Raw genomic sequence first — 21,604 nt, 5'->3', positions numbered from 1 at the left:
ACATCAAGGGCGACGCTACTGCCGCCACCAACACCCAAGATTTACTGGCCTCCAATGCTCCGCCCACCACTGATTACGCCCCACCCACAGGCAACTGCTGATGCCACTCCACCCATTGCCAGCAACTCCAGAGGAGACAGCAGCATCCAGCCCTGCTGGATCTTCACCATTCTCCCAGAGCTCCCCCTCACGGAGGGCGAACAGTCAGTCCTCAATGAAGGGCTCACCTTTGTTCCCCTCCACCCAAACAGCAATGAATACAATTCACGCTTGGACATTGAACAGTTTTTCCACCGCCTCCATATCGGCGCTTACTTCTTTAATCGTGAGTCTAATGCTCCCTCTACTGACCCCTTCTCCCGCCTCCAACACAACACCTCCTCCAAGACACCACCCCCAAGTCCTCCTACCCTCCCTTGACATCTTCATCTCCAACTGCTGTCACAACATTGATCGCCTCAACCTCTCCACCCCACTCAGCCACTCCAACCTCTCCCGCACAGAACATGTAGCCTTCCGCTCCCTCCACTCCAAACCCGACCTCACCATAAAACCCGCGGACAAGGGAGGCACAATTGTGGTATGGCACACTGACCTCTACATCGCCAAGGCCAGGCACCAACTCTCCGACACCACCTCCTACTGCCTCCTTGATCGTGACCTCACCCTGTCCACCAAAACATTATCTCCCAAACCATCCACAACTTCATCACCTCAGGTGACCTCCCACCCACAGCCTCCAACCTCATCGTTCCCCAACCTCGCAGTACCCGCTTCTATCTCCTTCCCAAATTCCACAAATCTGACTGTCCTGGTCGACTCATTGTCTCCATTTGCTCCTGCCCCACCGAACTCATCTCCACTTATCTTGACTCCGTTTTCTCCCCCTTGATCCAGGAACTCCCCACCTACACCCATGATAGCGCCCACACCCTCCATCTCCTCCAAAACTTCCGATTCCCTGGTCCCCAACACCTCATCTTTACCATGGACATCCAGTCCCTATACACTTGCCTTCCCCATGCAGATGGCCTGAAGGCCGTCCACTTCTTCCTGCCCCGCAGGCCTGACCTGTCCCCTTCCACCGACACAATCATCTGCTTAGCTGAACTCGTCCTCACCTTTAACAACTCTTCCTTCAACTCCTCCCACTTTCTCCAGAAAAAGGGGGTGGCCATGGGTACCCACATAGGCCCAAGCTATGCCTGCTTTTTTGTAGGAGACGTAGAACAGTCCCTCTTCCGAAGCTACACTGGCCCTATCCGTGACCTCTTCCTCTGTTACATTGATGACTGTATTGGTGCCACCTTGAGCTCAAACAGTTCATCCACTTCATGAACACCTTGCACCCCAACCTTAAGTTCACCTGGACCATCTCCGATACCTCTGTCTCCCACCTGGACCTCTTTATTTCCATCTCTGGCAACCACCTAGAAACCGATATCCATTTCAAGCCCACCGACTCCCGCAGCTAACTGAGTACACCCCCTCTCACCCGCCTTCCTGCAAAAAGGCCATCCCCTATTTCCAATTCCTTCGCCTCCGCCGCATGTGCTCCTGACATGAGGCATTCCACTCCCGGACATCCCAGATGTCCTTGTTTTTCAAGGACTGAAACTTCCCCTCCAGAGTGGTTGGAAACACCCTTGACTGTGTCTCTTGCATTTCCCGCAGCGCATGCCTCATAATCTCTCCCTGTAATAACAACCAAAACAGAATCCCCCTCATCTGCACATACCACCCCACCAACCTCTAGATCCAACGCATTGTCCTCCGACACTTCCACCATCTGCAATCCGACCCCATCACCAAAGACATTTTTCCCTCCCCACCCTTACCTGCTTTCTGGAGGGAGCACTCTCTCCTTAACTCCCTTGTCCGCTCCACGCTCCCCTCCAGCCCCACCACCCCCGGAACTTTTCCCTGCCACCGCAGGAAGTGCTACACCTGCCCCTAGTGGGTGCTATCACGGATGTATGTGGGGAGGTCCTGGATCAAGGGGAGAAAACGGAGTCAAGATAAGTGGAGATGAGTTCGGTGGGGCAGGAGCAAGTGGAGACAATGAATTGACCAGGGCAGTCAGGTTTGTGGATTACCCTCTCACCCCCATCCCAGGCCGTAAGAAGACTTTCCACATCAAACAGATATTCACCCGCACATCTGCTAATGTGGTATATCGTGTCCGCTGTTCCCATTGTAGTGTCCTCTACATCGGGGAAACCAAATGGAGGCTTGGGGACTGCTTTGTGGAACACCTACAATTGGTTCGCAACAAACAACTGCACTTCCCAGTCATGAACCATTTCAACTCTGCCTCCCACTCATTGAATTACATGTCCATCCTGGGCCTCCTGCAGTGCCACAACGATGCCACCCAAAGGTTGCAGGAACAGCATCTCATATTTCGCTTGGGTACCCTGCAGCCCATTAGTATCAATGTGGACTTCACAAGCTTCAAAATCTCCCCTCCCCCTACCGCATCCCAAAACCAGCCCAGCTCGTGCCCACCTCCCTAACCTGTCCTTCCTCACACCTATCCACTCCTCCCACCTCAAGCCCTACTCCTACCTCCTAGCCCCATTCCTCCTCCTTGACCTGTCGGTCCTCCCCGGACCGACCTAACCCCTCCCTAATTCCCCACCTACACTCACCTTTACAGGCTCTAAGCCCACCTCTTTGACCTGCCTAGCTCCTCTCCACCTATCTTCTCCTCTATCCATCTTCTTTCCACCCCCCCCTTTCTCCCTAATTACTTCAGAATCCCCTTCCCCTCCCCCATTTCCGAAGGGGGGCCTTGGCCTGAAACATCAGCTTTCCTGCTCCTCTGATGCTGTTTGGCCTGCTGTGTTCATCCAGCTCTACACCTTATTTCAGATTCTCCAGCATTAACAGTTCCTACTATCTCTGTATCAAAATTTGAAGTGAAGCTTTTACAAACATTGAATTAGAAATAAAGTAGAATAGATCAGGTGACATTTTGCATTAGCAATCTAATGTAGAAAATATTTGCACGATTGCAATTTGTCAAAGTCAGGCCTGGAGAAAAGATGCAATACCTTTCAGAATTGAGATGAGAGAATTGTGCATATTAATTGGACAACCGAATTGCTGAGTACTCAAATAAGATGAGATTCTAATTTTGAGGTCCTGATGGTGACTATGAAAAATCCCAAGTTAGAAAGTTTTATTTTAAGTGAATAAAATTTTGAATAAAATAGAATGTGGTATTTTGAATTTTCCAACATTTTGAAGGGCCGGAAACATGGAACTCATCGTGTTTAGTGATGCTTCCTTTGCACACTTCTGTGAGTTCTCAAATGCGAAAGGGTTTATAATTTACAACAGTGTGACATCCCTACCTGCTTCAAGAAGTCCATCATCACCTGGTGCCAAAGAAAACTCGTGCAGAGTGCCTCAATGACTACCGGTGCTCTGACCTCCGTAATTATTAGGTATGCAAGAGGTTAGTTGTGGCTTACATCAATTCTAGCCTCCCAGCCTGCCTTGCAATTGACCTACCATTGCAACAGGTCCATGGCAGACAACATCTCTCTGGCCCTGCACTCATCCCTGGAACATCTAAATAACAAGAATATATATATCAGGTTCCTACTTATTGACTAAAGCTGTGCCTTCAACACCATTATTCCAGTTAAACTAATCTCCAAACTCTGAAGCTTAGGTCTCTGTTTCACCCTCTGCAACGGGAGCCTCCACTTCCTAACTCATTGACTGCAGTCAGTGAGAATAGACAACAACACCTCCTGCATGCTAAGCTTTAACACCAGTGCCCCATAGGGCTATATAGTCAGCCCCTTAGTATATCCCTGTACACTGATGTCTGTGTGGTCAAATTCTGCCCTAACTCCAAATACAAGTTCGCTGATAACATCGCTGTTGTAGGCCAGATGTAAAACAATGACAAAACAGAATATAGAAAGGAGAAAGTGCTTGGTGGCATGCAGTAATGATAACAATCTCTCCCTCAACATCAGCAAAACAAAAGAGCTGGTCATTGACTTCAGGAAACAAGGTGGAGGGCACAATCTTGTCTTCATCAATGGTGCTGAGGTGGAGATGGTCAACAGCATCACATTCCTAGGATTAATGAGCACCAACAATCTGTCCTGGTCCACCCATGTTCACACTACAGCAAAGAAAGCACAACAACACCTCTACTTCCTCAAGAGGCTCGGGAAATTCCATAGATGCACCAGAGAAAGCATTCTGTCTGGATGCACCAGGGCTTGGTATGGCAAGTAAGAAACTACAGAATTGTAAACGCAGCCCAGTCCATTATGCCAGCCAAGCTTCCATCCACTGTCTCTACTGATAATTCGCACTACCTTGGGAAGACAGCTAACATAATCGAAGACCTTCCCCACCCCAGTTATAATGTCTTTCGATCACTTGATTTGGGCAGAAGGTACAAAAGTTTAAACAGATTCAACGACAGCTTCTTTGCTGTTAGATGTCTGAATGGACCTAGCAAATTTTAAATTTAATGTTGATCTGGCTGTTTGTGGAACCGTAACATTTATTCTTAGCTCTGTTCTGTTATCCTAATGCACTTTGTATGGTATGGTCTATCTGTAGTGCACGTACAATAAAACTTTTCACTGTACTTAGGTACATGTGACAATAATAAATTAAATCAAGTTTCTCTTTTGGACAAGGGAGGTAAATGATCAGAGTAATCAAAATACCTTGGCAGCAGAAACTCATGCTCTTGTTGGGCAGTGGATATGGTGCTTTTATTCATGCAAGTATTGGAAAAAAATTCTAAAGGGATTCAGCAATAATGCTCATTGAGTCCTACATCATGCATGAGTCACTGTGGGATAATTTACATTCAGCAAAATGTGTGAATGAGCAAAGATCTGAGCATTAATGTTGCAATTTCAAATCAGATGAGGAGGAAGGACAAATCTCAAAATTGTAATTGGTGGATAGCAGCAGTCTGATTGCTTTACATAGAATTGTGCAAGTGAAAAGAAACACCACAAAAAAAATCTGTAAAAGGGATATTTGGATCTGTAATGTTAAAAAAATCAAAGCCTGAATATAATGCATAGTTAGTCTGCACAACCTACTGTCATTTTGTAATTTTTGTTTACTTTCATTATCATCATACTTTATTCTTTAACAGTAACAAGTGAAATCTGTTATCGTCTAGTAAGATCTGGCAAGGATGCCTGAGATCAAATGAATTAGGGAGCAGATGAAGGGGAAAATTGGACATGTACTTTACTTACAAGTGGGAAACAAGTTGTTATCAGTTGTGTTGGAGTTTGGGCTGTGTGAGCTGACATAAAACTCTGACTAGAAAAGTATATGACTGGACGCTGTCTGAGTGACATTTTAAACTCTGTGTTAAACAAGAATGACTGCTGAATCAAACTAATGCTAAGAATGTTGTTGCGCCTCGCATTGGATCTAATTGCATATATTCTAATTCTGTAATTACATAAATTAGGTTTTCAATAACATTTTATGATCAGTATATGTAGATTTATTTTCATATATCTATTTTATCGAACTTCCCTAAATAAAGTGTACAAATATTTGTTTTGTAGCTTTAATTAGGCTTGTCATTGACCCACAGCAGAACCATCAATATGTAACAATTTTATTTCACTGCACACATAATACTGAAATTTGAGAATATCATGCTTTGTATCTGATTTCATATCACATACTTTCTTGCGTGCCATGAAAGTGTGCTCAAAAATTTGAGTTCATGTGTATTTTCAGAATTATTGTCACAGATCTAAACGAAAGAATGTTCTAATATGCACTAGTATTCTGCAAATGGGCCAAATATTGATGCCTTCTTAATGCTTACATTCAATTCATGCCGGATAAATTATGTGATATGAAATCAAAATGAACTGTTCTCAATTCTCAGTCTTTTTTTCCTGTGAAATCAATTGCTTGGATTTTGAAGGCTGTCCTGTAGACTCACATAAAGCTTGCTAATGCTGTAGAACAGCAGTATGAATGTGTACAATACCCCTTTATCAAGCTTTGCATATAAAGACTGGACCTGTTTTGGGCCTCTCTACTGTCATACTGAACCTACAGGGATTCTGTGGCATGATGAGATTTTTCAATGTCAGTGATCCTTGATCAAATACTCAATTTTGAAGTTTGAAACATAAATTCACCAAGTAGGAATAAAGTGTAGCTAACTATCATATTAAGCAGTCTGTGGATCAATAGAAATGAAATGAAACAGCTTACTGTTCTTGATTTCACTCTATAACTTTATTTAAGCATTTGATCAAGGGATCATTCAATATTCAATGTAACAAAGACAGAAAAAAATTTGCCCTTTCAATCAAAGGCTTCTAAAATATCAGAACCTTACATGAAAACACTTCAAAATGCAGAAACAAAACAATGGTTATGTCTCCTATGAGCTTAATTCCACTTGCACACATGTGACAGGTGGCCATAGTGTTTATGTGCCGGTTTTGTTATTTGCAAAGTAAACAGTATTTTGTTTTTGGAATTGATAACATTATTGTTAAATTTGTGTTGAGGGAAGTACTGAATACCTAGGATTGCAACAAATTATAGAAAGACATTAACAAATTCTCAGAATGAGCTTTTTTTTTACTCTGCAGTATTTAATAAAAAACTCAAGGCTTTGGAAAGCCGGTTTATTTCCCCTATCAGTTTGAGTAAGCTGTGGCTTTGTAATCAGTAAGTCAGAGACTTTAAACATGTGAACTAGTTGGCCTGTGCCTCTTGCAAGCAAGCATAAGTGCCTGGAACAGTAAGATTGAGGAGCAGCAGGTCGTGATGAGGCAAAAAGTACATTTCAACAAACCCTGTTGATAGGGACAACTTCACCTCTGCCCATAACACTCAGATTTCTTTTATTGTGTGTGTGTGTGTGGGTGGGTGGGTGGGTGGGTGTGCGTGTGGGGTTAGTTTTACAATGAGATTATAATCTTAACAAGTAGAGTTATGTGTCGATGGTTTGGAATTGTTTACTTGCTGCTCGAATCTATTAATTTGCAATAAATAGCAATTTTGGAACGGAAACCTGGTCTGTACTTTCTGTCAACCTGGGTCTAAAATACAGTAAATTGGGGAATTTTGAAGATTTAATTTAAAAAATGTTTAACCTATATGATGGCTCTGGGAATAGCAGGGCTTGATTTTCAGCATGGTGCCCCGTGAGGTATAACATGGAAAAACAGTCAATAAGGCATAAATTGTGATCAGACATAAAGGGAACTGCAGATGCTGGAGAATCCGAGATAACAAAGTGTGGAGCTGGATGAACACAGCAGGCCAAGCACAAAAGCAGAAATGATCTAGCCTTTATAAATACAGACATAGAATACATAAACAAGGAAGTTATTGTGAACTTTTTTGGAACACTTATTCTACCTCAAGTGATATATTGTGTTCGGGTCTGGATACCACATTTTAGAAAGGATGAGAAGGCAATGAGTGAGTGAAGATAAGTGGTTATCAAAGAGTTTCAGCAATGAATGATTTCAGTTCCAGACTGAAGCTGACTCTATTCTACTTAAAGGAGAATAGCCAGAGAGGAGATTTTGTAGAGGAGCTCAAAATGATGAATGATGGTCATAGCAGATCATAATGCAAGTGATTCCACTTTAGAGGGTGCTAAGGTGAAAAATCTGAGATTTTAATGGCCTTCGATGTGAACTGATTTAATATTGAAACAGTTTTAAGTAGAAAGTGCCATAACTACATAACATCTTGCATAATAATTTATCTTTTCTTTTGTTTCAGTTGTACAATTGCAATTTCTGGTCGCCCTATTATAGGAAAGATGTGGATGCTTTGGAGAGGGTTCAGAGGAGGTTTACCAGGATGCTGCCTGGACTGGAGGGCTTATCTTATGAAGAGAGGTTAACTGAGCTCGGACTCTTTTCATTGGAGAAAAGGAGGAGGAGAGGGGACCTAATTGAGGTATACAAGATAATGAGAGGCATAGATAGAGTTGATAGCCAGAGACTATTTCCCAGGGCAGAAAAGGCTAACATGAGGGGTCATAGTTTTAAGCTGGTTGGAGGAAAGTATAGAGGGGATGTCAGAGGCAGGTTCTTTACACAGAGAGTCGTGAGAGCATGGAATGCGTTGCCAGCAGCAGTTGTGGAAGCAAGGTCATTGAGGACATTTAAGAGACTGCTGGACATGCATATGGTCACAGAAATTTGAGGGTGCATACATGAGGATCAATGGTCGGCACAACATTGTGGGCTGAAGGGCCTGTTCTGTGCTGTACTGTTCTATGTTCTATGTTCTAATTTCCTCAAAACTGAGTGACTGCTTCTTTGTTCACTATGGCATTCAAGAAAAAAATCTCAAAATCTTACACCTTTGGATTCTAATGTCATACCTGAGGCAGTCTCACCAGGTAAGGAAAATTTTAAGGGAATCATTTGCAGCCTTCAAAATAAAGACGTCAGTTAGGTTTGTGGCATTTATTCCATTCTTCCTTTTCATAATAACCCTTGGGTTTAATGGTGAGACATGAAACGACCAGTGTTCCTTGTTTTCAAAAATTTTAATTTGAATATCTGACGATACTGTGGCTTTAAGAAGTGCATTTTGTGTTTTTGTTTTGGAAGCAAGGTCTTAAGGCAGAGGTTCTGGGCAGTCTGCCAAAGTGAGTGATTTTTTTTAAAGTTCGAACAATAGAAGCAGCCTGAATGCGTGTGGTCAAGTTCCCACAGAACCAGGATTTTTATTTTTCAGCAAGAGGTGAACTTGACTGCAACAAGGCATTAATTTTCTTGTTACAATAGTTATAAGTTGTTTTTATCATTGCTTCAGGGAAACCTAAACCTACATTAATTTTGCAATGGAAAAATAATACATGCACGTGCTTTCATTGTATTTTGTCACCAATTTATAACCTTAACAGCACTTTTGTTGTAAATTACAGTTTTTAATGTATACTGCTAACTAGCTAGGTAGTGAGGCCATACATTTAAAAAAAAAAGGTAGGTGACTAGGTGATGATTCGGTCAATAAATCTGCTGCCAAGCCATGAATATACTAAGTTCTGACATCCTGGATGTTACTTATGTAAATATTTCAAAAAATGACAGCCTCAACTTACTAAAAATGTAGAAGAAAGGGAAAAAAATAAGTTTGCTATGTTGATGGAACTGTTGAAAGGATCTCTGTTGTGTACTGATTACGTTCGTGCACACTAAGCAGCTCTATTTACAGTTGTTTTAGAGATAGTAGGAACTGGAGATGCTGGAGAATCTGAGATAACAAGGTGTAGAGCAAGGATAACAAGGTGTAGGTCTATTTATAGTGTGGTGCTTTCACCAACTTGCAGGAGAAAGCAACTGCAAAGAAAAAGAATTACCTTTTTCTGCCCAATTATCCAAGAGCCCTTTTACTCATTATCATGAATAAATATCAACATTAATAAGAGCAAAATTGTAATGGGGAAAGAAGTGCTTTGCAAATATATTTTTGGTTACTGCTGTCTTCTCCAGTCCCGGAATGGGTTAAGGAAAAAATGTCAAAAGTCAGCAGCACAAGAAAAGCAGTGTGTCTTCGCTGTTGATGACTTTTGCGGCTTCTTCCATCACAAACCTCCCTTTTTTTCATTCTGCTGAGGTCAACAAGGTTTGATTTGAAGCTCCAATAAGTAGTATACTGCCATACACTAATTCCAGTTAGAACGTGATGCTCATACTCGTGATGTAGAATTGGTCAGTATTGAATAATGTAACCTATAATATTAGTCTGACATAGCATCATGATTTCAGGTTACCATTGACCAGCAACTGAACTGGACTTGTCACACAAATATTGTGGCGACCCGAGCAGGTCAGAAGCGAGAAATCTTGCATCAAGTAACACACTTCCTGACTGCCCAAATCCTACCAGCATCTACAATGCAGAAGTCAGGAAAGTGATGGAATACTCCCCAATTTTCCGGATGAGTGAAGCTCTAACAACTCTCAAGAAGCTTACAGCATTCAGGATAAAGCAGCCCACTTAATTGGCACCACGTCCACAACATCCACTCCCGCCACCACCAATGCTCAGTAGCAGCAGCATATGCCAACTGCAAGATGCCCTACAGAAATTCACCAAAGACCCTTCGACAGCACTTTCCAAACCCACTATCACTTCCATCTAGAAGGAGAAGGGCAGTATGGGTCAAAATCCTGGAACTCCATCCCCAACAGCATTGTGAATATGTATACACCAAATGGACTGCAGCAATTCAAGAACCCAGTTCACCATCACCTTCGCAAGACAGTTATAAATGCTTGTCTAACCAGTGCTGCCCACATCCTGTGAGTGAATTTAAAAAAAAGTTTGGAATTGAGAACAAGGATTTATGTAGTGTAAAAGCATGCAGTACAGTACTAATATATATAAGCTTAGTGTAGTCATGTGAAATTCTCTACCATCTTAATGGAGGTGTTATGTGCTAGATCAATAGCTTCTAAGTTTTTTTTTACATTCGAATGTGAGGATATGTGCTGCAAATGACAATGTTTATATGTTCCCTTAATCAGCCAGGTTGGCTTATCTTGTCCTGGGTGGACATGGATGCACTTGCAGCACGGTGACTCAGTGGTTAGCACTGCAGCCTCACAGCACCAGGGACCCAGGTTCGATTCCCGCCTCGGGCTACTGTCTGTGTGGAGTTTGCACATTCTCTCCGTGTCTGCGTGGGTTTCCTCCGGGTGCTCCGGTTTCCTCCCACAGTCCAAAGATGTGCAGGTTAGGTGGATTGGCCATGCTAAATTGCCCGTAGTGTTCAAGGGTGTTTGGGAATGGGGGGATGGGTCTGGGTGGGATGCTTCAAGGGGCCTTGTGGACTTGTTGGGCCGAAGGGCCCGTTTCCACACTGTAGGGAATCTAATCTGATCTGACATTCAACTCCTGAACCTGCTCAGCAGTTTAATAAGATTATGACTGATGTGATTGTAACCTCAAATCCATCTTCCTGCTTATTCCCTGATAACTTTTGCTTAACAAGAACAGTCTGTTGCTAGCATTTAAAAATATTCAAGGACTCTGCTTTGACTCCCTTTCAGGAAGAGAGTTCTAAAGATGCACATCCTCTGAGAGAACTTTATTGCCTAATCTCTTTTTTTAAATGAGTGTCTGATTTTTTTTTTCCTTTAAATCAATCACCTCTAGTTCTAGATTCTCCTATAAGATGAAACATATTTTCATGTCTGTCCTGTTGACACCCCTCAGGATTTTGTTTCAATCCTCTTACACTTTTAAACTTCAGCAGAAACTTGGCTTGTCTGTTCAACCTCTCTTCATAAGACAATCTGTCTATTCTACCTTTTAGTATAGTAAACTATTCTGAATTGTCTCTACCACATTTACATTCTTCCTTTTAAATAAGGTGACCAATACTATGCACAATACTCCAGAATGCAGTTTCACCATTATCCTGTGTAACTGAAGCATAACCTCCCATTTGTGATTCAGACATGAATATTGTGATTCTAGCATGAATACATTCAGATCCCTATGTGCCCCAGAATTCTGCAATTACTCATCATTTTGGAGAATATGCTTCTTTTTCATTCTTCCAGCCAAAATTTACAATTTTATCGATTTTGGATATTATACTCCATTTGCAAAATCTGTGCCCACTTATTAATCCATCCATATCTTTTTGAAACTTCCTAATGTCCTCTTCACAAATTACTTTCCTATCTATCTTTGTCATCAGCAAATTTGGGAACTGTACCTTTCTGGAGAAGACATGTGACCTTTAAGTCCATTAAACATCATAGAGGAGTTCAACTTTCTAAATATGTACATATTTTAAAATGTAAATGAAAGGAAATATAAATCCTGTGCTTAGCATTTTTGCTTTGATGAGAAACTCAGCTAATCTGGCAGCATCTGTGGAGAGTAAAACAGAGTTAATGTTTCAAAACCGGACACCCTTGTTTTAGATTTCTAGCATCAGCAGTTCTTGGTTTTAATTCCGTTTTAAAATATGGTCTTTGGGATCAGTCATGCATTCTGCTGCCTCTGATATCTATCAGTTATGGCAAATGTCAACCACCCTGGCAAACGCCATGTGTTCCCTTTTACAGGACACAGGCCAAGGCCTCCTGTAACTCCCAGTAAGTACCTTTTGGGGATCTTCAAGTTAATTAGATTATTGTTGAAAAGAAACTTGCTGAAGCTTTTTCAATTAATTTATTACATGTAAAGCACTTCAAAAACTTTCTGAGAAATGTATTAATTAACTATGTAATGCCTGTTTCTTTTCAAAAGATGCAATCCAATCCAAATGATCTTTCCAAATTGAATAAATTCACCTTGTCTGAATTTTATGGAGAGCACTGTTTCATGAAACTTTTTTTTTGTTTTCAAAATTTGAACAGCTAATCAGTACTTTGAATGTCTGATTGAGGACAAAAAGGAACTGTCTTTCAAAAAAACCAACAGAGGAATGAATGAACTTGGTATTTCAGGTATTAGATGACCTCGCCACAGATCGGCATATTTACCAGAGTACTGAAACTCGGCAGAGATGAACATTATCGGTATTCCCTTTCTACAATCATGCACATGTTATTAGGTACATACAGGTGGTCAATCAGTAATGATCTGTCTTCTACTTTAATAATGTGAAAGTGTTGAGGATTATTTTGGCGAAGAGATGAAAATAGGCATGAAGTTGATGGTGCTAAAAGACATTACTGTTCAAAACTTTGGTTTTAGTAAGTAATTTTCGTAAAAATTAGTGATTCCTAGAATTTGATCTTTCCTGAAGGTACTAAATCAGAGACCTGCACTCATGCAGGCTTTATTTCTTACGAAACAGCAGTATATGTGGATTCCGTACACCTGCTTCAACTGAAAATTTGGAGTATGATGACTGATGCACAGCAAAAAGTTTCAAAATGACAAGGATTGAATGAGGATGCACTTATTCTCAGATATGGCAGTGGAGGCTCTGGTGGAGGAGATCCAAAGCAGGCTGGGAGTCCTCTATCCACAAAGGAAAAAAACTCACCTTGTGTTTCTATTCCTCTATAACTGTCTTCTGCACCGGCTTGTGCTGCTCTGGTCAGCCTCAATTCCTATTTCTCTGGGAAACTAAGTAGGCAAGTGTCTAAAAGCTGATAACTTGGTCTTCCTTGCTCTGGGTAATTCCTTTAAGATAGAGAAACACAACACTTCCTCTTCTTGGATAAAGTCTGAGAAAATTTTCCAGTAAAGATCTGTTAAACAAACACCAAATGCAAGAGAAACTCAGGTCTGGGAGCATCTGTGGAGAGAGAAACCGAGTTCATGTTTCAAGCCTGGTATGATTCATGAGAAGTGAAAGGTCTAGAATTTTTTTACATGTATACTTTTGGCGCAGATGGAGACCCAGTGCAATAGACCAAAGGATTGTTAGTAGTAGAAAAACAGAAAAAGAGATCTAAAATCTATGTAAATTCAGATGTAAAAGAGAGATAATGCATCTTCTCTACTAAGAGCAAAGTAAACTGGACAAAACAAGGCATAGTTGTGAAGGGCAAGGAGTGAGAGAGATTGCAAAAGTAATGGAGAATGTACATAATGTGGTCAGTTTCTGAAGTTATAGAATCCAGTATTGAGACTTTATAAAGACCCAAGGTGAAAATGATGTAACATTCCTCAAGACCCAGGACAGAAATGTTTGTGAGTGAGGAAGATGGCTTATTAAAGTGACAAGTAACGGGGATATCCAGGTCATTGGAATGGACAGAGTGGAAGTATTCCACCAAGTCTGTATTTAATTTTGCCAAAGTCAGGGAGCCCACATATGAGCAGTAAATGCAGTAGGTTAGATTGAAAGAAATAATGGTAATTACACAGGGCAGCTGTCTCGTTAGAGAGATGACTGGTGGTGGTTTAATCTGAGGATCACCACAATTCAGGTAAAGGTAAAGGTTGAGAAAGAGGGTCTTTCATTTAACCTTAGCTGGTAAGGGAATTGAACCCATACTTTGATATTATTCAGAACTACAAGTAAGATGATGCCTCACCTGGAAGGTGCGTTTGGGGCCTTGGACAGTGAGAAGAGAAAAGGTAAATGGGCAAGCATGGTAAGGTGTCATGGGTGAGTGAGGAAGTGTTAGCAGTGATGGAGGACCAAAGGTATCTAGAATCCATTATCAAGGATGAGATTTCTAAATTCCTGGAAGTGCAGGCACAGATTAGAACAAGTCAGCATGGATTTAGTAAGGGGAGGTCATGCCTGACAAACCAGTTAGAATTCTTTGAAGAGGCAACAAATATGTTAGACCAGGGAAACCCAGTAGATGTTATCTATCTAGACTTCCAAAAGGCCTTTGATACGGTGCCTCACAGGAGGCTGCTGAGCAAGGTGAGGGCCCATGGTGTTCGAGGTGAGCTACTGGCTTGGATTGAGGTTTGGCCATCTGACAGAAGGCAGAGAGTTGGGATAAAAGGCTCTTTTAAGGAATGGCAATCGGTGATGAGTGGTGTCCTGCAGGGTTCAGTGTTGGGGTTGCAGCTGTTCACCTTATATATTAATGATCTGGATGAAGGGACTGGGGGCATTCTGGTGAAGTTTGCTGATGATACGAAGATGGGTGGACAGGCAGGTACTACTGAGGAGGTGGAGAGGCTGCAGAAAGTTTTAGACAGTTTAGGAGAGTGGTCCAGGAAATGGCTGATGAAATTCAACGTGAGCAAATGTGAGGCTTTGCACTTTGGCAAAAAAAAGTACAAAGGGTTCTCGGAGTGTTGGTCCAGGATTCTCGAAAAGTTAACTTGCAGGTAGAGTCCATGATTAAGAAAGTGAATGTAATGTCGTCGTTTATCTCAAGAGGGTTGGAATATAAATGCAGCGATGTGCTTCTGAGACTTTATAAAGCTCTAGTCAGGCCCCATTTAGAATACTGTGTCCAATTTTGGGTGCCACACCTCAGGAAGGACATTGTAGCCCTGGAGCATGTCCAGCAGAGGTTCACACGGATGATCCCTGGAATGGTAGGCTTAACGTATGATGAACGGCTAAGGATCCTGGGATCGTACTCATTAAAGTTTAGAAGGTTGAGGGGAGGTCTAATAGAAACTTACAAGATAATGTATGGTTTAGAAGGGGTGGACGCTAGGAAGTTGTTTCCATTAGGCAGGGAGACTAGGGCCCGTGGGCACAGCCTTAGAATTAGAGGGGGTAAATTTAAAACTGAAATGAGGAGACATTTCTTCAGCCAGAGAATGGTGGGCTTGTGGAATTCATTGCCACAGAGTGCAGTGGAGGCTGGGACGTTAGATGCCTTCAAGGCAGAGATCGACAAATTCTTGATCTCACAAGGAATCAAGGGCTACAGCGAGAGTTCAGGGAAGTGGAGTTGAAATGCCCATCAGCCATGATTTAAATCGCAGAGTGGAACTTGATGGGCCGAATGGCCTTACTTCCACTCTTATGTCTTATGGTCTTATCACTGAGGATAGGATTATTGCAGAATGCTGACAGTGGAGGGGAGGGGAAGATATTTTTGGTAGTGGCATCCTTCTGAGGTGATTAAAATGATAGAAGATGATTCTTTGAACGTAGAGAGTAGTAGAGTTAGCGAGTTTTGAGAAGATTTGTAGCTCAGGTTGAAGTTCTGGATGTGAGTTTGCTCGCTGAGCTGGAAGGTTCGTTTTCAGACGTTTCGTCACCATTCTAGGTAACATCATCAGTGAGCCTGCAATGAAGCGCTGGTGTTAAGTCCCGCTTTCCATTTATCTGGTTAGGTTTCCAAGTCGGTAAAACAACATGACCCACTATCACTCATATCCTTACATACCAATGAGGAAGGACACCACTTTGATTGGGACAACACATCCATCCTAGGACAAGCCAAACAGAGACACGCACGAGAATTCCAAGAAGCATGGCATTCCAACCGGAACTCCATCAACAAACACATTGATTTGGAGCCAATCTACCATCCCCTGAGAAAAAGAACAGGAAATGACATCACCAATGCAGGAAATGACATCACCAACCCAAGGAAACCTAACCAGATAAATAGAAAGCGGGACATAACACCAGCGCTTCGTTGGAGGCTCACTGTTGATGTTACCTAGAATGGTGACAAAACATCTGGGAACAAACTGGCAATCTCAGTGAACCAGCTTACATCTGGAACACAATAGAGACCCACTCTCTTGTGGACCGAGAGGAGGAGAGTGCTGTCTTGGAGGTGAAAGGAGGATGTCGGGTTGGCTGTGCACCCTTGCGACCAGTGGATCTTAATGCTGGCTTCGGCCTAACGCTGGTTCAGGGGGGCAGCCAACCTGCAACGATGGCTGCGGCAAGTGCTCGTGCCCCAGGTCAGGGGGTCCGGAACACCATCCGTGTTTCTGTAAAGAAGGTGGATGAAGGTGCACCTGTGGACTGCACCTTCTTCGTGAAGAGTGTCCTGTTGGACTGTTGTGGGTTCGCTGCTGCAGACATTTACTGCCTGCAGGATTTCCCCAGAGGAGGTTTTTACGACGTGACCTTCAGGAGTGCCAAGCTTTGCGAGCGCTTCCTGGAGGTTTTCAAGGAGAAAGGAGGTGAGGGCCCCCTCTCTGTATTGACCGCTGTCCCACTGTTTATGATGCCAGCACAGAGGAGCCGTATGGTGACTGTACATATGTACAACCCGCATGTGCCAATAGTTGATGTCCTGACCTTCCTTGGAAGGTATGTGAAGGTGGAAGGGGACCTAACTGACATCATGGACCCCTTTGGCATCTGGACGAGTAAGAGGCAGGTCAAGGTGACGCTGAGGATGGGCGTGGACGGGAATGTCGTACACCCACCGTCCAGCTTCGCGATCGGCGGGAGCAGGGGCTACCTGACCTATGCAGGGCAACCTAAAGTCTGCCATGCCTTTGGTAGGTCAGGTCACGTGGCGGCCGACTGCAAAGCCACCATCTGCAGGGAGGAGGGACACCTTGCAAAGGATTGCCCACAAGAGAAAAGCTGCAACCTTTGTGGGGAAGCGGGCCACCTCTATAGGGCATGCCCGCGGCGGGGGACCACCTACGCCCAGGTCGCCGACAGGGGCAATGCGGGGCCAGACCCCCCGGAGGAGAGGAAGGCACCAGGGCCCAGCAAGGACCCCTCTAATGTGCAGGAGGGCCAGGCCGTGCAGGAGGGCCCAGCCCCGCAGGATGGGCCCGAGGCCAGCAAAGCACCCCTGCAGGCTCCGATTCCCCCCCGACAACCCGGAGTCGATGGAGGCGGCGACAGACGACCCAGGGGAGTGGACAACAGTCTGGAAAGCGAGGAGGAAGGTGCGTCGACGGGCCCAGGAACCGCAACCATCAGGAGGGAAGAGGCAGCTACAGGGGGGCTATAAGAGCTCCTCTGACGAGGGGGATTCGGAGAGGGCCCACCCGAAGCAGAAGTTAAAGATCTCGAAGGGGAAGGAAAGCTGCACCCCGCTTCCAGGTGACGGGAGGCGTCCTGAGGCTCCCACCGACACCCAGTCAAGTGCCGCTGGAGCACTGGAGGGCCCCCCGGAACTTCCAGGCAGGAAGGAGGAAACAGCGCATCCCCAGCCTGACCCGGAGCCGGACCCTCCTGCCTCCGCACCCCTGACGGGGGTTGCTACCCGGAAGGCAGCACAGACGGCTTCCTGAGCCCGGAGAGCGTCCAGCAGTTAGCCCGGGCAATGGGCATGTAGGGACAGATGGAGGGGCTGGACCTTGGACTTGGGGAGGGTACTGTAGTCACTGCCCACAATGGGGGTATGAGTTGTGAGCATTAATGTGCGCAGCGTCAAGTCCACCGCAAGATGTGTGTCCACGTTGGCCTACCTGATCACCATCACGGCGGACCTCCTGTTTCTGCAGGAGTGCGAGATACCGCACCTCAGCAGGTACGGGAAATGGTCCGGTGCCTGGACCTGTGGGCCTTCGATCTGGTCAGGGGGTAACGACTGTCGCTCATCGGGCCTGGCTATTCTGCTGCGGGGTCGCAACTTCACCATCTCTCAAATTCAGGAGGTGGTGGGGGGGGGGTGCCTCCTAGTGGCTGACGTCACCTATAGGAACGGTCCCCTGAGGCTGATCAACGTGTACGCCCCAGCGGTACGGAGTGAGCGGTTGGCCGTCCTGCAGCGGCTTCCACCCCTGCTGGCTATGTCCAGGCCGGTCATCCTAGGCGGAGACTTCAACTGCATCATTGATGCAGATGGAAGATCCGGCGTGGGGACAGCAGGTGGGGGGAGTCAACTGGACGTCACGTCCAGATTCCTGATGGGCACGGTGAAGGACGCCAAGCTGCTCGACGTCTTCAGCACCCCTGCAGATGGAGCGCAGCAGAGGTACACCTAGTCGCGGCCAGACGGGTCTTCTTGTTCTCGGTCAGGTCCACCGGCGTCAAGCCGGTGTTCTTCTCTGACCACTGCCTCCTGCTGGCCGACTGTCACTTACAGGACGACCAGCCGGCCGGCAAGGGGACGTGGAAGCTCAACACGACTCTGTTGACCTCAGAGAATGTCAAGGAGCTTAAGAGGGAGTACGCTGGTTGGAGAACCGTGAAACCCCTCTTTGAGTCTCCACGCGACTGGTGGGAGACGGTGAAGGAGAACATCAAGAGGTTCTTTGTCCTCAAGGGTGTTCAGAAGGCAAGAGAGAGGCGGGGAAAGCTGTCGCGACTCCAGAAAAGGGTGCAGAACCTGCTCCTTCTGCAGTTGATGGGGGTCGATGTCACGGAGGACCTCCGCGAGGTGAGGGGCCAGCAAGCCTCGCTCTTCGCCGCGGAGGCCTCCCGGATAATCTTCCGGTCCAGGGTCCGCTCCATGGAGCAGGACGAGACTTGCTCGCGTTTCTTCTTTCAGAAGGTGCACAAAGAGAGCTCTGTGCTTAGCCGGCTGAAGGAGGACGACAGCTCGGAGAGGTCATCTCTGTCCGACATTTTGAGGATCAGCAGATCCTTCTATGCCGGACTGTACAACACGAATCCCACGGACAGCACGGCCTCCGAGTCGTTCCTGTCGTCTATCATGGAGGTCTTAGACGACGGCACGAGGGAGTGGCTGGACCGGCCGATATCCCTGGACAAGCTGACCAGAGCCCTCAAGTCCTCGGAGAGGAATAGGACTCCCGGAAGCGACGGCTTACCGGTCGAGCTGTATTCCGCTCTGTGGGGCCTGGTCGGCCGGGACCTGCTGGAGGTGTACGATAGTGCACTTCGGGCAGGGGAAATGTGCAGGTCCATGAGGAAGGGCATCATCACCCTCATTTACAAGAGGAAGGGGGAGAGGGAAGAAATTAAGAATTGGCGTCTCATTTCACTTTTGAACGTGGACTACAAAATCCTGGCCAAGGACATAGCCAACCGGGTCAGGTCTGTCCTGGAGTCAGTGATTCACCCTGACCAAACCTGTGCTGTGCCGGGCAGGAAGATCGCTGAGAGCCTCGCGCTCATCAGGGATACGATCGCCCACGTACAGGACAGGCGGGTGGACACCTGCCTCGTCAGCCTGGACCAGGAGAAGGCCTTCGACAGGGTCTCTCATGCTTACATGAGGGACGTCCTCTCCAAATTGGGGTTCGGGGAGGGCATCCGCAATTGGATCCGGCTGCTCTACGCCAACATCGTTAGTGCAGTCTCGATCAACGGGTGGGAATCAGACAGTTTTCCTGTTAGATCTGGAGTCAGGCAGGGCTGCCCGCTCTCTCCTGCCTTGTTCGTGTGCTGTGTGGAGCCCTTCGCCGCCTCCATCAGGAAGGACATGAGCCTGAAGGGCGTGACTATCCCAGGCAGCGGAGGCCTTCAGGTCAAGACCTCCCTGTACATGGATGATATCGCCGTCTTCTGCACCGATCGCCGGTCAGTGAGTAGACTATTGGACATCTGCGGCCAGTTTGAACTGGCCTCGGGTGCCAAAGTCAATAGGGGTAAGAGCGAGGTCATGTTCTTCGGGAACTGGCATACCGCTCCTTCATCCCCTTCACCGTCAGGACAGACTACCTGAAGGTGCTGGGTGTTTGGTTTGGTGGAGCTGGGGCGTGCACTAAGACTTGGGAGGAGCGTATCACCAAATTGAAGCAGAAGCTGGGCAGGTGGATGCTCCGGTCCCTCTCCATCGCGGCTAAGAACCTGGTTGTCAGGTGCGAGGGGCTTTCGGCACTGTTGTATGTGGCGCAGGCCTGGCCTATTCCCTGGGACGACTGCCGGGATATTTTCTTTGCTTTTGCTTTGTTTTTTTTTTCTTCTTTGCTTTGTTTTTTTCCTTTAGTTGGTGTATGTACTCCCGTGGGTAACCCGGAGCGGCTTGCATGACTGGGTAGGTGTATAAATGTTTTATATTTTGTACATTCTATGAGTAAAGTATATTTTTTCAAATAAAAAAAAATGATGAAACGTCTGAAAACGAACCTTCCAGCTCAGTGAGCAAACTCACATCCAGAGTAGTAGAGTGGAAAGGAAGGATCTGAGAACCCCATTGTTTTTCAGGAAAGTAGGAGTAGAGGTAAAGGCACAAGTGCAGGAGTTGAGTTGGGCACGGTCGATGGCCCTGACAGTCACAATGTGGGGAGGGATGTATCCTCTGCTGATGATAAAGGAGGTCATGCTGGAGGCACCCTTTTGGAAGCTGGCATCATTAGAACAGATGAGACTGCGAAACTGGGAGTGTTATGGAATTCTTGCAGGAAGCATGGTATTAGGTGTAGTTGAGGTAACTGTGGGAGCTCATTGGTTGAACTAGACACTGATGGACAGTCTGGCCGCAGAAATGGAAGAGAAGTCAAGATGAGCCAGATGACAGTGACAGAAAAATGGAAATAGGGAAGTAATTGATAAATTTTTCAACTCCAGATAAGAGTTTAGTGTTGGTGAAAGCTTGGCAGTTTCCCAGAAAGTCTTTTATTATGTTTCAAAAATCTTTCAACTTTCTGCAGCAAGAATAAAAGATTTAAATAGCAATTGAAACTTTCTGCAACAATTTGTAATTGTTGTAAGGAGAATAATATTTCAGGAAAATGACATGCAGTCTCAATGAACACCAGGTGTTGATTTAAATGTCAATCGGCTTTTTATGATCCTCGTGGTGGAAGTTACTTTTGCCAGTCTGAGTCTAAGATGGACTCCAGTACAAAATGTGGCTAAAGAAGCATTTTAGATTCAGACTGATTTTTGCCCATTTTGAGGGCTCTTCACGGACAACTGATGCAATTTATATTTAGTCAGTGCCTGACGTGAACAAAAGTAAGAGGTGTATCAAATTAATTTAACTGATTTTCTTTCTATCCATAACAAGGTTGGTTTTTAATTTATTTGCCTTGCTTTTTTAAGAAAGGAAAGGAAAATGTGAAGTGATTTGTTTCCCTCAAACCCTGTTTGTGAAATCCAATTAAGAATAACCCAATTCAAATTCTTTAGAGTTAAAACAAAGTTGTGTTTGTTAATGCATTCAATACATGGGGAGTGACATGCAATACACATCACAAACACATGCATCCAAGAAAGAAAGGGGAATAAAGGAGAGAACTTACAAATTGCACATTAATTATTCACATGAACCTGAGAGTCCAGTGAGTCAGCTTCCAGTGGTCATACATTTGAAGTGATTGTGCAGAGAAGTTCTTATTGTAGGTCCTCTGCAGC

The 21,604-nt window shown here is 45.0% G+C and overlaps 1 long non-coding RNA gene across 3 annotated transcripts in view; it reads left to right on the top strand.

The window, feature by feature from the left end:
* The window catches only part of LOC125461882 (uncharacterized), a 56,386-nt gene that overhangs the window by 6,033 nt on the left and 28,749 nt on the right, over positions 1-21,604 (top strand). The window lies entirely within an intron of this gene.

The sequence above is a fragment of the Stegostoma tigrinum genome, chromosome 20 (genome assembly GCF_030684315.1).
Source record: "Stegostoma tigrinum isolate sSteTig4 chromosome 20, sSteTig4.hap1, whole genome shotgun sequence".
NCBI classification, from domain to species: Eukaryota; Metazoa; Chordata; class Chondrichthyes; order Orectolobiformes; family Stegostomatidae; genus Stegostoma; species Stegostoma tigrinum.
This window is presented reverse-complemented; position numbering and strand designations above follow the sequence as displayed.